Source organism: Lactuca sativa, chromosome 1, assembly GCF_002870075.4.
Source record: "Lactuca sativa cultivar Salinas chromosome 1, Lsat_Salinas_v11, whole genome shotgun sequence".
NCBI classification, from domain to species: Eukaryota; Viridiplantae; Streptophyta; class Magnoliopsida; order Asterales; family Asteraceae; genus Lactuca; species Lactuca sativa.
Window position 1 is genome coordinate 74273379 of NC_056623.2, and position 16224 is coordinate 74289602.

The following is a 16224-nucleotide window of genomic DNA, read 5'->3' on the forward strand; positions in this document are numbered from 1 at the left end:
TTGTTTTCTAAAACCCTCACCCCTAAACAATAACTATCTTAGTATGATTATAATTCTTGATATTTATTATTACAAAAATACTATCATTTTCTGAAACTATTTCTCTATAAAGGTATAATCATCTTTAAGAATTTATTATTAGTTGTGATGTTTTAAATTAGTAATTCTCATTAAATTAAGATTAGTGTCAACAATATAGCAAAGTAAAAACATATTTGATTATTAAGACCGGTCATAAGTTAACAATATTTGAAACTTTGTGCAAAATCGAATTTTCGTATGATAATATATATAGTTGACGATAAATTCGTTGTAGAATGTATTTTTAAAATATGAGTGGTCTTAATAATCAAATACATTCTTACTCTATTGTAATGTCAATTTTAAACAAAATAAATAATATGTTCTTGAAGATAAGACCTCGTCATTACATCAATCGTTTTCTTTGGTTGTCGATTTTGAATTGTGTTTAAAACTTCCACAAATTTGTCTTTCCTTTGTTACCTATTTTAAATTTTATTTAAAACCTCAATAAATTTCCATTCTTATTCATATTCAAGTATAATAATGTATCCATTGTATTAAAAACTTCCATAAAACATAAGCCTTTCAATCAACTATTGAAATTGGCAACATATGATTAAAATCCAATAAAACATATGTTAATGTTTAACTAATAGTCACGTTATTACTGAAACGATCAACTAAGTATATCTTCAAGAAAGATAATAAATCTTCAAAAATGATAACTAACTATAACTATTTATACATATATGATTTTGACAACACTTTAAAATATTCCAAAATATCGGAATAACAAAGCAAAAAATAAAACAAATAAAAAATAGATAGCGCAGAAAATCCTCTCGTCTAAAAAGTAAAACTAGTAAGATTGTTAACCTTATCGCTCACATTGTTAGTGAACATGTTCCCAAAGACTGCCTACCAGTTATTTATGGTTGATTTGCGCCTTATCCTGCAAACTTTTGAGTCGATGTACATGTACCGCCCAACCTCGGTGGCTATGTTTGGATATGTGGGCGTTCTAGATATCTTCTGGTTATAGCCTTCCGTAATCGTCTTAATCGTCTTAACTGAATTACCATATCATTACCTTGCAAACCTTTGAATCAATGGCTCTTCATATTTCTTTCACCGGTACAACAAAATTTTAATTGTTAATGATTTTCACCGGTACAACAAAATTTTAATTGTTAATGATTTTCACAATAGACTATGTTTGCCAACACAGTTTCATCATCGGATTGAATAATAAATGAATGACATAACCATTTTAAACAAAAAAATCACGGCGGATAAACTTTAAACCCAAATCTAAAAACCTAACTTTAAGATTTCATAAGTATTTCATAATCTTACATAAGAATTTCATAATCTTACATAAGAAATTTTACATAAGTATTTCATAATCTTACATAACAAATTTTTAAGATTTCAAAAGTATTTCATAATCTTACATAACAAATTTTTAATTGTCAATGATTTTGACAAAGAGCTTGGTGTCCACTCAGTTTCATCATCAGATTGAATAACGAACGAATGACACAACCATTTTAAACAAAGAAATCACGGCTGATGAATTTTAAACCCAAATCAGAAAACCCATCTTCAGTATTTCATCATCTTGATCCATCGAAAACAATATATACATAATGAATCCGACTAAGAAATCAACGACGATAAACTCCACTAAAAATAACGAACGATTTTGATGATGCGATTTACGGAAATTGAATCAGAATTTGAGAAAATCTGTAGAGAAATGCAAAATAGAACCGGATGTAGCCGCAGGGTATCCAGCGTAAGGATCCATAGCGGCGTGTTTAGTTGTAGTAGACGTAGCTTTATATGCTCGGCTCCTTTTAGGGTTAAATCCCACGAAATTACGATATTGACCTCGTATGAATGTAGTAATTGCTTGAAAATGGACAGGTCAATGCACAATCCGTTTTATGCGGTGAGAAAATAAGATATATCTTTGGATTATTTATAAAAAAAGAAAAACTTTTTTTATTACTTTTATAAATATAATTTCTTAATGATATAATAATATCAGTCAACATATATGAAATTTATAATTATATATTTAAATATCTAAATTTTATCTTGACATTCATATAGAAAAATAAAAAGGACTATATTGCATTAATACCTAGGCCCGGCCTAATAGGATGGACAAGTTGGGCGACAATTCCAAGCCTCATTTCGGATTGGGCCCCTAAAATTAACTTCGTTTGATATATATATATATATATATATATATATATATATATATATATATATATATATAAAAGTTTTGTTAAATAATAATTCAAGATTTCATTAGTTGAGTTAGTTAGGATGCTGCCTTTGCTCCAGGTTCGATTCTCATACTCACATGTGTTTTAAATATTTATTTGTTCTTATATTATTCTATTGGAGAAAAGAGGAGCCCTTTTTCTTTTATTGCTTTCTTTTTTATTTTTTATCATAACCAAATTTTATTGCTTTCTTTTTTATTTTTTATCATAACCAAATTACTTTGTTGGAGAAGAATAAGACGCCCCCTTTTTCTTTTATTACTTTTTGTTTTATCATAATCAAACGAGGATGATAAAAAAAATCTTTTTTTTTTTATGTATTACTTATCATTATGGTGAGTAACATCTTATTATAAATCTATTTTATGTATTTGAATCCTACACCTGATTTAGTTGAATTGGAATTTAAATTAAAAAAATAACCTCTACATTCTTCTTCATTATTCAAAAACCAACCAAGTTATAAAATGGTCCCTTGATTATTATTAATATTATTTTTATAAACCACTAAAACAGGGTTTTTTTTTTTTAAAAAATGGGTCGCTTTTTTGTCAATGGTTATATATATATATATATATATATATATATATATATATATATATATATATATATATATATATATATATATATATATATATATATATATTTAACTCCTTAAGGGTATATAAGCTTAGGTACCCAAACTCACTATATTACGTCGTTTTGTATTATATAATACATTCTAATTGTCTAATGTTCTTATAATTTAACTTCTAACTTGATTTACTTTCATGATTTTTATAAATTACACATTTATCTTCCTTTTAAATATTTTTCATTTTCAACTACAATATATATAGACTAGTAGGTGTTCGGCAAAAAGATATGATATAAGAGAAAGATAATAGTGGAAATTGGAAAATCTTGAAAGTAAATCAAGTTAGGGGTTGAAGTTTAAGAACATTATAATGAATATATATATCAAACAAAATGACGTATTATAACGTGTTTGGGTATTTAAGCTTATATACCCTTAAGGGTATATTCACTTTTCTATATATATATATATATATATATATATATATATATATATAATACTCGTCTTCATAGACATTATTGTATTATCGTTTGCGATTAATAAATTTTGAAGGGCGAATTTTTTGCTTTTGCCCCGAGCCTCAAATTAACTTGGACCGGCCCTGTCAATACCAATCAAGTGAAAATTACACTTCAATTTAATTTTGTAAGTCAACTAATTTTTTTGTCAAATCGTTGGGTTAGTATGTTTTGTTCTTGGTCCTTCTCATTCAAGCCATTTACTTTCATCCATTATTACGTATCACATACAAACCACACTAGGACATAATTGTCATTTCCGTCATATCTTTGTGTAGTTTTGAGAATACATTGCAATACCTATGCATAATTATAGAGCTTTATCATGCCCAAAGAGCAAATGCACCCTACATCTTCTTTTGATCGGTATAGATATTGACAAAATTACAAAAGGATCCTCTAACATAGTAAGGCAAACAAGAAAAATGTTGTTTGCAATGTGTTTGCATTCGAGGAAACTAGTGTGTGAGGGTTTTTTGATTTTGGAATAGACTTGACCGAGTCATAATTTAAAAATTAAAAGCACACACATAAAAATTAGGAATAAATGAACGAAAGAAAACAAGGTCACAAGATAAGTGAAACTGAAGCGACAACTTTCGATAAACTAAATGTACTATATATATATATATATATATATATATATATATATATATATATATATATATATATATATATATATATATATATATATATATATATATATATATATATATATATATATATATATTCAAATGTGGATTAACATTTATTGTGTGGTCTTGCGGACAATGTTATTCTGTAGAATGACAAAGAAAATAAGTTGTTTGATAATATGAATACATTTAATTTTACATAAATTAACATACATTCTCACTAATTAAATCGTCTATAAAGTTATTATAGACTTTTTATTATTATTCTCATTCTGTCAGAATGTTGTCAGAATGTTTATTGATTTGTATTCTGTCAGAATGAAAATGAGTAAAAAACGATGTTTGATAACAAAAATGAATAAAAATTAGTGAGAATACATAAAAATGACGATATTTTTGTAAGATTTAACGTATACGCATTACTAAACAACTTATTCAATTAGTAATTCTCATAGAATAGCACTGTCCACACGTCGACACAATAATTGTCCATCTACATTATATATATATATATATATATATATATATATATATATATATATATATATATATATATATATATATATATATATATATATATGTAAAGCAAATAAAACGTGTTACATGAATTATGAATGCAAGCGATAATCTAAGGGGCATTGTTGTCACGTCTTTTGAAAATTTTATTTGCAACAACTTGGTTTTGCTTGAAATAAACAAGCAAATAGATCACACATTCAGAACCACAATATTTAATGTAATTCACTCTATATCAAAAGGTAGGATTGAGTATTTAATGTGTGTATGAACTAGGTGGATTTCATTGTTTTAAAAGGTGTGTCATGGTGTCCATCAACGCGTGTTATTGTGTGAGCCGTGATATAGCTGTTATGAAAACGTTTAAGGTTGGGTTGTTAAACATGACGTCTAAATATCGTGTTAATGCGAGCCTTATCGCGTTATGACACGTGTTTTTTTTAAGACGCATATTTTTTAGATTTTTTGTTTTTGTAATTTTTTTATCGGGCCTAAAACAATTCAGTTTTGTTAATTTTTTTTTAATATTAAATGATAATATAACGTTTCTAAAAATTTGATAAATTTCATGACTTAGGCTTGACCTTGCCGTCAAACTTACGCCTTACGTTATTTAGAATTTTGGTGGATGCTACGTGTAACTCTTGGAAGCAGAGGCGGATTTAGGGGATTCTCGGGATGGCCGACCCAACCCTTAAGTTTTGCAGCACAATTTAAATTTTTTCAAATTTTTTCCTGCGTGGTATCCATAAAATCATGTGTGCAACATCTGAGAACTTGTCCTTGTGTCTGCCACTACTTGGAAGTACAATAATTCAGAAAATGGCACAATACGCATTGCATAAAAGTGGTACACGCCTCATGTTTTCCGATTGGAGGGATTTTCGTCACGAACAGAAGTTACTAAGTGGCGCATCCGGTCTAAGAACGTGTCGTGTAATATGAACAGTGAAATTTTCTTACGTTGAGTAATTTGGACTAAACTTGTCTTTGCCAAACATGTGTCCTGTCTCTGTTTTATCTTCTCCATGTTGATCTGAGTCAGCTCGTGGAACATGCTCCTTGTAAAACGTCACCTCATATTTATGTGATTACAAAACTAAAACTCTGTAAAAATCTACAAAAAACATCATTTTGGAAAAAAAAAATCCATGGGACTAAAAACAAAACTAACAATAAAAATACAAGCTTTTAATGAAATCAGTAACCACATAATCCAAATAATATAAATTGTTTTCCGGCAACGATATCAAAAACTTGATGTATAAAATTTAGTTTTAAATTAATAACTAATTTCACCATAACTAGAGACCACTACACAACTCGGTAAACATTGTCAACATCCTACATCATCACTGGATTAAGAACATAAGGTAATTTGTGTAAGAAAAAGTTCATTGGATTAGTGGTAAAAAGGTCGTATTTTAATAGAGGGTTGAGTGGAAAATGTGCTTCCCCTCTCTATGAAAATCCATGTGTTCGAGTTTAAGTTCGTTCATTTATCCGATCAATTTTTTAACTGATGATGGTGTTGCAACTTACATTGCAAACCTTGTCAACATGTCACATCAGCATTTAAAGTTAGTCAACCTTGTGATAAAAAGAAAAAGGCTAAAATTTTTGGGCTAAAACATAAAACAATATATAAATAATGATTTTTGTGGAATTAAACTTAGTTATATTTTCATCGATAAAATGTTGTATAAGTAGTTGGCCTAGAATAAATAAAACTAAAAGCAAACTATTAAGAAATTATGCATAAAAAAGGAAAATTGGCCTGCTTAAAGAAGGGAAGATAACCTCTCATCCAATTAAAATAAAGTAGCGAGCCACATAAACAATATACATACAAAGTCAAATAGTGAAACACTACTCGTCGCTAAGATACGTAAAATATATATAAAATCATTTGATTTTAAATCCAAAATAGTTTTTAATTTCAAAAGTGCGGAAAATATAGTTCCATAGTTCAAAACAACTTTAATTTCTTTAAAATGGCAAGGTGTAATCAATTAACATTCATTACATAGTTCAATGTTAGCATACAAGTCAATCATTTGGATTGTGGTGACTTGGTAAAACATATGAAAGATATTGTGGATAAACTATTGATTCATGTTCAAATCCTGGCACTACTTAACCCTTGTGGCCATGGAGGTTCGTTTGCAGTCAGGGTCGGTTCAAAGAATTTAAATGCCCAGGACAAGGCAGAAAAAAAGACCCTTAGGCCCTAAAGTGTAATAGCTAACCGACAACCTGTAACGCACTCCACATGTTTAACATAAATATAACCCTTCTTGAAAACTGATGGATAAACATGTACAATGTCTACACCCATTTTTATCTTTTTCATTCAATTTTGAGGTGAAAGACATGTGTCACCAACAACAACACACCGTATATCACTTGTTCATTTATAGAATTTAATATCCATCAAACCATACCATGAAGACGGTTCCTTAACCTCTTATTACCCAACAAAATATTATCCAATTCTTCATTAAACACTCCATTTTCATTATTTGGTTTCTTTACAAAACCCTCAAAACATCATAAATTCTCCTGAATCTTTTCGCCTGGATCTATCCCCATACAAACACCATCTATAAAGTATACATTTTAACTTCTTGAAAACCTACTACTTTTAAGGCTTTTGAAAATATGACTTTGTCTTGAAAATGTGGTTCAACCAAGATCTTTTCAACTTGGTGGCAGCTATTACATGTTTCACTATGGAGATTATCATCCATAGTTATAACACTCGATCTAACTCCATGAACCAGATTACTACATGCCCTTTTGAACTCTGCAACATACGTTCTGATACCTTTTTGTTGGTGTTAATCCTTAAAACAAGAAAAATTACAGGAACATTTCTGCAAGTCTTGTGTGTGCAAGAAACTTTCTTTACACAGGAACACACACATTTATTGATTAACTCCACAAAAGTTACAACTTACGTGAGTTGAATTATGGAGTTTCAAACCATGTGTATGCATTCTTTCTAGCCTAAAATCCTACGTAGATGTTATTTTCTAAACCTGGTGTGACAACCCGAAATTTCCATTATGTACGACCATTATCAAGTTAATAGAAGCTAGACCAGTTACAGTGAATTTCAGACTTTTCCGAATAAGTTTGAGTATTTCAGGGTTTATATTTAAGGAGATATCGGGAGAGTGGATGTACATGGGTTTGTGAAACTCGAGTATTTCAAAACATTATAATATTAGAGTTCATTTCTTGAATAACAATATTTTCTACCAAAAATCCCAGGACTATATATATGATTCTTAACCAAATTATTTCATTAGTTACATTTCCAACTAGAGAAAAGCCATTTTCTCTCTCTCTCGGCTCTTCGGGTTTTCATCCCAAATCGTGAGTACACTTTTCTAGTTGTTTTATAATGCTTATAATGTGCTTAATAACATAGATTACATAGCAAAACTGTGAGATTCGAGAGTTTACCGCCCAAGAACGTTCTTGGAGAGTAAACTCTTATATGAGGCTTAAATGCTACCTAGTCCTTTCCCCTTGTTAAGTAACTATCTTAGGATTATATGTAGGTGTATTTGAGACTAGAAAACATTCAAGAACACCAAGATTTAGGTGTTCACGGCCCAAGAAGTTCTTGGACCGTGAACTCCAAAAACAAGGACCAAAGAGTGCTTTTAACACTCCTAAAGCTTTGGACAATTACCTAGATTTACTCCTAGTTATTTGAGTGACCTTAAAACATTATAAACCCCTCCCAAAGAGAGATTACAGCCGTAATCTCTAAGGGAAAAGGCTCTTGGGCCGTAAACATGAAAAAGGGCACCAATGTGTGCCTAAGGCCTTCATTAGCCTTAGATAAATGTATAGAACCTATCCTACATGAGTTTGGGACTTGAAAGCACAAAAATATCCACTCCCATATGAGTTTACGGTAGTAAACTCGAAAGGAAATGGCCTTTGGGACGAAAACTCCTAAAAGGAGTGTCTTAATGCCCTAAACTATCCCAAGGATTAAACCACCAAGTAGAACTTCTTCTAGAAATCAAGTAACACTTCAAAACACATAAAATCTTTAAGTTTGGGAGCTTCCGGCCGTAAACTCAAGGGTTTACGATCCTAAAATCCTTGTGTGGGCTTTAATGAAGAGTAAACACATATATAGGGTCTTTTGGAACCCTAAACCCCTTTAGCCTTGTCCCACAACAACTTAGATGCAACCCTTAGGACTTATAACACTTATACAAAGTGTTTTCATGTTCTAGAGTGTCCCAACTTAATTTATTAGTTATTATTTGGCTAATTAGTTATATATATGTTCATTATATGATAACTAGGCTCGTGCGTATGTATAAGTCTCCGTTTGCCACCTAACACAGTATCCGATACTTCAATCCAATCCACTCACCACAAGTGAGTTCATACCCCTTTAATTAACCTTTGAAATACTTTTAAATGTTTTAAATGCTTTTATGGGAGGGAATACAAGTTGAATAATTATAGTTATTAAATCAATCACATGTGATTAATAACTACAAAACCAATGATTTTATTTCCATTCAAATTGTTTATCAAACTGTTTTACTTCAAACTGTTTTACAAACTCTTTTACTTATCAAATACTTTTACTTAAAATCTGTTATACTTATAATAAATTGCATGCCTGTATATGTATAGTTATATAAACAATGTTTAAAAGGCTTAGGAAGGTCGTCCGCGCTGTTTCCTTTTCCTCGATTTGGATGTGGTCTGGTGGGATATCGGGTAGTCGTCCGAAGGTCATTTCAATATTGATTATATATCATGTGTACATATATAGACATAAAAGTGCTTCCATATTCATGCGTACTAGTTACATCATTAGTAAGCTACCATCGGGGTAGCACAGGATCATACTTATACTATTGCTAGATCAATGAGTCAATTCATTCATGAGTCAATACTTATTACTATGAGAACATATACATTACATTACTATGAGTACATATAAAACTATACTAGAAAGATAACATATACAACTATACTAGAAAAAGAACATATACAACTATACTAGAATGAGTAACAATACATTACATATACATATATACATTGACAGAATTGTGATCCACTGTATCGGAGCATGCCTTAAATGTCATGGCCCGAGTTGTAGCCAGAGTCTCTTGGAGGGAGAGCGTGAGTTTGCGTATAGATCTATACTGGATTGACTATCCTACACCTTGCTGCTAGCTACAGCCGGACCTGCAGGTCTGCGGGTGCCAAACGTCATTTCTTTTTTTTACGACCATACCTTTGTCATTGTTTCCAGTCGATAGTATGGTACAATTAATCACATGATACCTTAATATAAATCCGGTTTAAGGTAGTTAGTACAACAGTAGTTCCTATAATACAACACTACAGTACTACATTAATTTACCCTTTATATATATTTAGTGATTATTTCACTTAAACATTAATGTACAAACTATATTTTGATAATGATAGTTACACTTGGGAAATTACACACTTTTACAACAAACGAACATACGGAACAGTTAAGCCTTGGTAGAAGGCTACTTTAATAGAAAATATAGGTTTTTCTAGGAGATTCAAACTTGTACAAACACTTACAAACATTTACATACCTTTTACAAACACTTACAAACATTTACATACTTTTTACAAACTCATACTTAAAAACCATGTTCAAACGTTTTGATAAGAAACACCGACACTAAAATACTTATGAACTCACCAGCTTAATGCTGATAAACTCTTTCAAAATAAATTGTATTCTCAGGTCGTCAGTAGACAGGTACCGAGGCCAGCTTTTGAGAAGATGGAGCGCCTCCAAGACTCATCTTATTATTTTGATTTACATTTTTGGTGTCTATAACTGTACAGAACACACTTGTATTAATATTATATATTTAATGCAATGGATGATGTTGTTTGTTTATTTACTGTTATACTGTGTTGTGATACTTTACATGACGTCCTCTGCCCCAGAACGTTTCCGCCGTTCTTGGTTTTGGGGTGTGACAGATTGGTATCAGAGCATTGTTTATAGTGAATTGAGTATATCAACCCATAAAAGATATACTAACTATAAACCCATTTGGGATTAAAACACTCTGACCAAGAGTCTATACTTTAAATATTAAAATATTTAATTAAGTATACTAGTCTGCATTCATACTAAAATCAGTGTCACAATGACAAGAACAAAAGTATTACAATTGTTAAATATCACAAGTGAGCTCGGGGATGTATGGTCAGTCCTGGGAATGGCATAGCCTGATCAACTATGCTGGTCCGAGGAGTGATTAGCATATGCCCTAGAATGGTTGTGATATGTTAACAAGTCTAAAAACTTACCAACAATACCACAAGGAGATCAGTAGAATCTAAACTTAAAATACTATAGGTGTATTTTGTGCTACTACTAGCTACATATATACTATATTCTTATACCTCTCTTCTCGCATAGATTTAAATGGTTGGATTCCATCACGACGACCCGTACTTTCCAAATGAGGGCAATGTCGGGTGGATCGAAGAAGAGCCCGAAGATGAGCATCCAATCCCTTTGGATGATCACCTCGCAGAAGGATTTTCTGATGGATCTGACTCTGATCCTGAAGTCAACAACCTACCGCCAGTAGGTCAAGCCCCGAACAACAACCCTCGACCAGCTTTCCCAGGTCCTACTCCCTTGTGGGCAACCAACTTGAATCGCTGGAGTGACGAACAGGGTCAACCCTTACCATACTTTGGGGACCGAAGCTTTTACAACGTCAGCGAAGGTGGTTCTGCTGACCGAGCTCTGCCCGTCATTATCCTCATAATAGCTCGTAATGTTGATCAAGGTCGAGCATCCATCGACCGGGTCATGGAGATTGACGCCAACTCTGGTGTCAACACAATCCGCATCCGTCGTCTTGAAGAAGACATGGAACGGACCAGGAGAACCAATGAAACCCTACAGCAACAGCTGGCTACCTCCTGAGCTGAAGTCATGGAACTTCGAGCCCGTCAGAGGGCTCATGAGCGACACCTTCAAGAGGTGGTTCGTCAAGTGGCAGACCTCAGGGTTCGCCCGAGGAATTCCCATCGCCGTTAGAAGATGCCTAGTACATCTTTGTCTTTTGGTTAAGGAATAGCCTTTAATATCTGTGCTCTAAGTAGCACTTGTCTGTAAAATATTCCTAACTTTCAGTACTCTAATTAAGAGTCTAGGAACTGTCAAACTTTTCGTATGGTATGATGTAAGACCTCCTGTTAGGTCGATTTTCCCTAAACTTATTACATCAGTAATACCAGTAATATTGACAACTATCTAATATGTGGGAAAATCTGTACACTTGTGTTTTCCTACTATTCTTTCCTATTGTGATCTCAATTCGTACGCTCATTCAATTGTTGGACTATGGCTATTTAGTCCATGTGTCACTCTCACCCCGTTTACAATTGATTCTTACCATGGTGTTTGTCTGTATAAACTAATAGCTGAAAGATGCCTCCGCGCAAGTCAACAAGGCGAAACCCTATACCTCCACCACCACCTCCTCCTCCGGTTATCGATACTGCAACCCTGAATGCTGTCGTAGCTACAACAGTGGCAACTGCCATGGCACAGTATCACTCTACTGATGCCAGCAGAGGTGGAACCCCTGTTAACTCGATTCCTATTGAAACCCATTGTGCGCTCGAGAGAGTGCTCCTACAAGGATTTCACCAACTGCAAGCCGAAGTCCTTTCATGGAACCGGCAGAGTCATTGCCCTCTCACAATGGTTCGAGAAGACTGAATCAGTCTTCGAAATTTGTTCATGCCCTGCTGCAAGCAAAGTCAAATATGTCGCATGCGCCTTTGAAGGAAAAGCCCTGACGTGGTGGAACGACCACGTTAAAGTGCTAACTCTCGTAGTGGCGAATGACATGGGTTGGGAAACCATAAAGGACCTTATGATTGAGGAATACTGCCCGAGGGGTGAAATTCAGAAATTGGAGCAGGAACTTTGGAGCCTAACCATGAAGGGCACCAACGTAGTCGCTTATACCGCCAGATTCAGCGAACTGGTGGCCCTCTGCCCCAATATGGTTCCCACTGAAGGGAAAAAGATCGAAAGGTACATATGGGGGCTAGTGCCTCCGTATCAGGGGAATGTCCTATCATCAACCCCTGCTACCTTCGACAGTGCCAAGCGACTGGCACAGCGACTCATTGACCATGGAGTCAAAACCCCTGCAACAACAACAACCCTAGCCATCCCGGAACCCTCCAAACCCGCTGACACTTAGCGGAAGTTCTGGGAGGAGAAGAAAAAATAGCGAGCTGCCAAAAAGCAGCAAGTTGTGGCAGTACATGCCGCAACAACCCCTGCTGCTACTGCTCCCGTGGGGTAGTATGCTGGAAATTTGCCTAAGTGCGGCAAATGCAATTACCACCACAACGACCCCTGCCGTGAAATGCAGTGCTCTAACTGCAACAGGAAAGGACACATCGTCCGTTTCTGTAAATCCCCGGCGAGGCCGATCACCCAAGTCCCCGGCTCTGGCGTGAGCCAGACCTTCTATGGATGTGGCGAGGCGGGCCACTATAAGAGGGACTGCCCCAAAGCGAAGAATACTGGCGGAGCAGGGAGGGTACTAGCAATAGGCCATGGGGAAGCAGTTGCTGACCCGATGGTGGTGACTGGTACGTTCCTCCTCGATAACTCCTATGCATGCATTCTGTTCGATAGTGGAGCGAAGCGAAGCTTCATGAACCACAAAGTTGCTCGCATGCTTAAACAACAACCTCACACACTTAAAGAACAATTCACAGGAGAAATGGCTAATGGAAAAACTGAAAGCACGAATAGCATATACTTAGGTTGTACCCTAACTCTAGATAACCATTTATTCTCAATCGACCTTATGTCTGTCTCGATTAAAAGCTTCGACGTTATCATCGGCATGGATTGGTTAAGTCTTCATCGCGCCGACATCATGTGCTACGAAAAATCAATCCGTCTAAACCTCCCGTCTAACGAAACTCTTATCGTCTACGGCGACAAACCCGGTGCGAGTCTTCGTATTATATCAAGTATTCAAGCACAAAAGTATCTACGTAAAGAACACCATGCATTCCTTGCTAACGTCGTCGATACGAGCCTCGAAACGAAGGAACTAAAGAACATTCCAGTAGTGAGCGACTTTCCTGACATCTTCCCAGAAGAGCTACCAGGATTACCTCCGCAACGACAGGTCGAGTTCAGAATCGACTTAGTCCCAGGAGCTACCCCAGTAGCCAAGTCGCCCTACCGATTAGCACCAGCAGAGATGCAGGAACTATCCGGTCAACTTAACGAACTGCTCAGCAAGGGCTTTATAAGACCAAGTTTCTCACCTTGGGGAGCACCGGTCTTATTCGTTAAGAAGAAAGACGGATCATTCTGTATGTGTATCGACTACAGAGAACTCAACAAGCTAACGGTCAAGAATCGTTACCCTCTGCCTCGCATAGACGATTTATTTGACCAACTGCAAGGGGCGAACTACTTTTCCAAAATTGATCTAAGATTCGGATATCACCAGTTGCTAGAGGAGGATGTTCCGAAGACAACCTTCCGAACTCGTTACGGACACTACGAGTTCGTGGTGATGCCATTCGGATTGACCAGTGCGCCCGTAGTCTTCATGGATCTGATGAATAGAGTATGCCTACCTTACTTGGATCAGTTCGTCATTGTATTCATTGATGACATCCTGATCTACTCCCGAAGTAAGGAAGAGCATGGCGATCATCTGCGACAAGTTCTAGGAACTTTACGAGCGGAGAAGCTCTATGCGAAGTTCTCTAAATGTGAATTTTGGATCCAAAGAGTCGAATTCTTAGGACACATGGTAAGTGAAGAGGGAATCCACGTGGACCCATCCAAAATTAAGGCCATTGAGAATTGGTCAGCACCGAAGACGCCTACAGAAATTCGGCAATTTCTAGGTCTCGCTGGCTACTACCACAAGTTCATACAGAACTTCTCCCGAATAGCGAAACCTCTTACAACACTGACCCAGAAAGGCTTGGCCTTTGACTGGGAAGAGAAACAGGAGAGAGCGTTCCAAACGCTCAAGCGAGCTTTGTGCACCGCAACAATACTATCCCTCCCCGGAGGAATAAAAGACTTCGTAGTCTATTGCGATGCATCGAATCAGGGGCTCGGGTGTGTTCTGATGCAGCGAGGTAAGGTCATCGCCTACGCCTCGAGACAGTTGAAGACAGACGAAGTTAACTACACGACCCCCGATCTTGAGCTAGGAGCAGTGGTGTTTGCTCTGAAGATCTGGAGACATTACTTGTACGAAACGAAAAGCACTATCTTTACCGACCACAAGAGTTTACAACACATATTCGATCAGAAGGATCTCAACATGAGACAACGGCGGTGGCTCGAGCTACTCAGTGACTACGAATGCGATATTCGTTATTATCCGGGTAAAGCCAACATAGTAGCAGACGCCCTAAGTCGGAAGGAATATTCTGGTCGCAGGGTCAAGTCATTGACAATGACCATCCATTCACACTTGTCTAAGCAAATTCAGGCGGCCCAACTTGAAGCCATGAAACCTGAAAACGTGACGAGTGAATCCCTTAGAGGTATGGATAAAAATTTAGAAGCCAAGGGTGGCGGAGCCTTATATTTCATGAATCGGATCTGGACACCGAAGCACGGTGGTTTCCGAGACTTGGTCATGACAGAGGCGCAAAACACTCGATATTCCGTCCACCCAGGTTCAGATAAGATGTATTTGGATTATAAAAATCTATACTGGTGGCCTAATATGAAAGCAGAGATTGCTACCTTCGTAAGTAAATGCCTTACTTATGTAAAGGTTAAGGTCGAATACCAGAAGCCCTCCGGTTTACTACAACAACCAGAGATTCCAGAATGGAAGTGGGAACGGATCACTATGGATTTCATAACCAAGTTGCCCAAGACAACGGGTGGACTTGATACCATCTGGGTCATCGTCGATAGATTGACCAAGTCTGCACACTTCCTGCCTATCAAAGAAACTGACAAAATGGAGAAGCTTACGAGAACATACATTAGGGAGATCGTACGACTACATGGTGTACCCATATCCATTATCTCCGATAGAGATTGTAGGTTCACCTCAAGATTCTGGCAATCGCTACAACACACCCTGGGAACAAGGCTGGACATGAGCACAGCCTACCATCCACAGACCGATGGACAAAGTGAGAGGACCATCCAAACACTGGAAGATATGTGTAGAGCCTGTGTGATCGACTTTGGAAAGGCATGGGATACTCACTTATCCCTTGTCGAGTTTTCCTATAATAATAGTTATCACACGAGCATCAAGGCTGCTCCATTTGAAGCCCTCTACGGCCGAAAGTGCAGATCCCCTCTGTGCTGGGCTAAAGTGGGTGATACCCAATTAGCTAGGGGGCAAGTTTCTGACAGTACTCTCATCGGTCCGGAGATCATTCGGGAAACGACAAGATCCGTGAATGATTGAAAGCCTCTAGAGACCGACAGAAGAGCTACGCTGATAAGCGAAGGAAACCTTTGGAATTCCAGGTGGGAGACCGAGTCCTTCTTAAAGTCTCACCCTGGAAGGGCTTAATACGCTTCAGTAAGCGTGGGAAGCTTAATCCAGGGTATATAG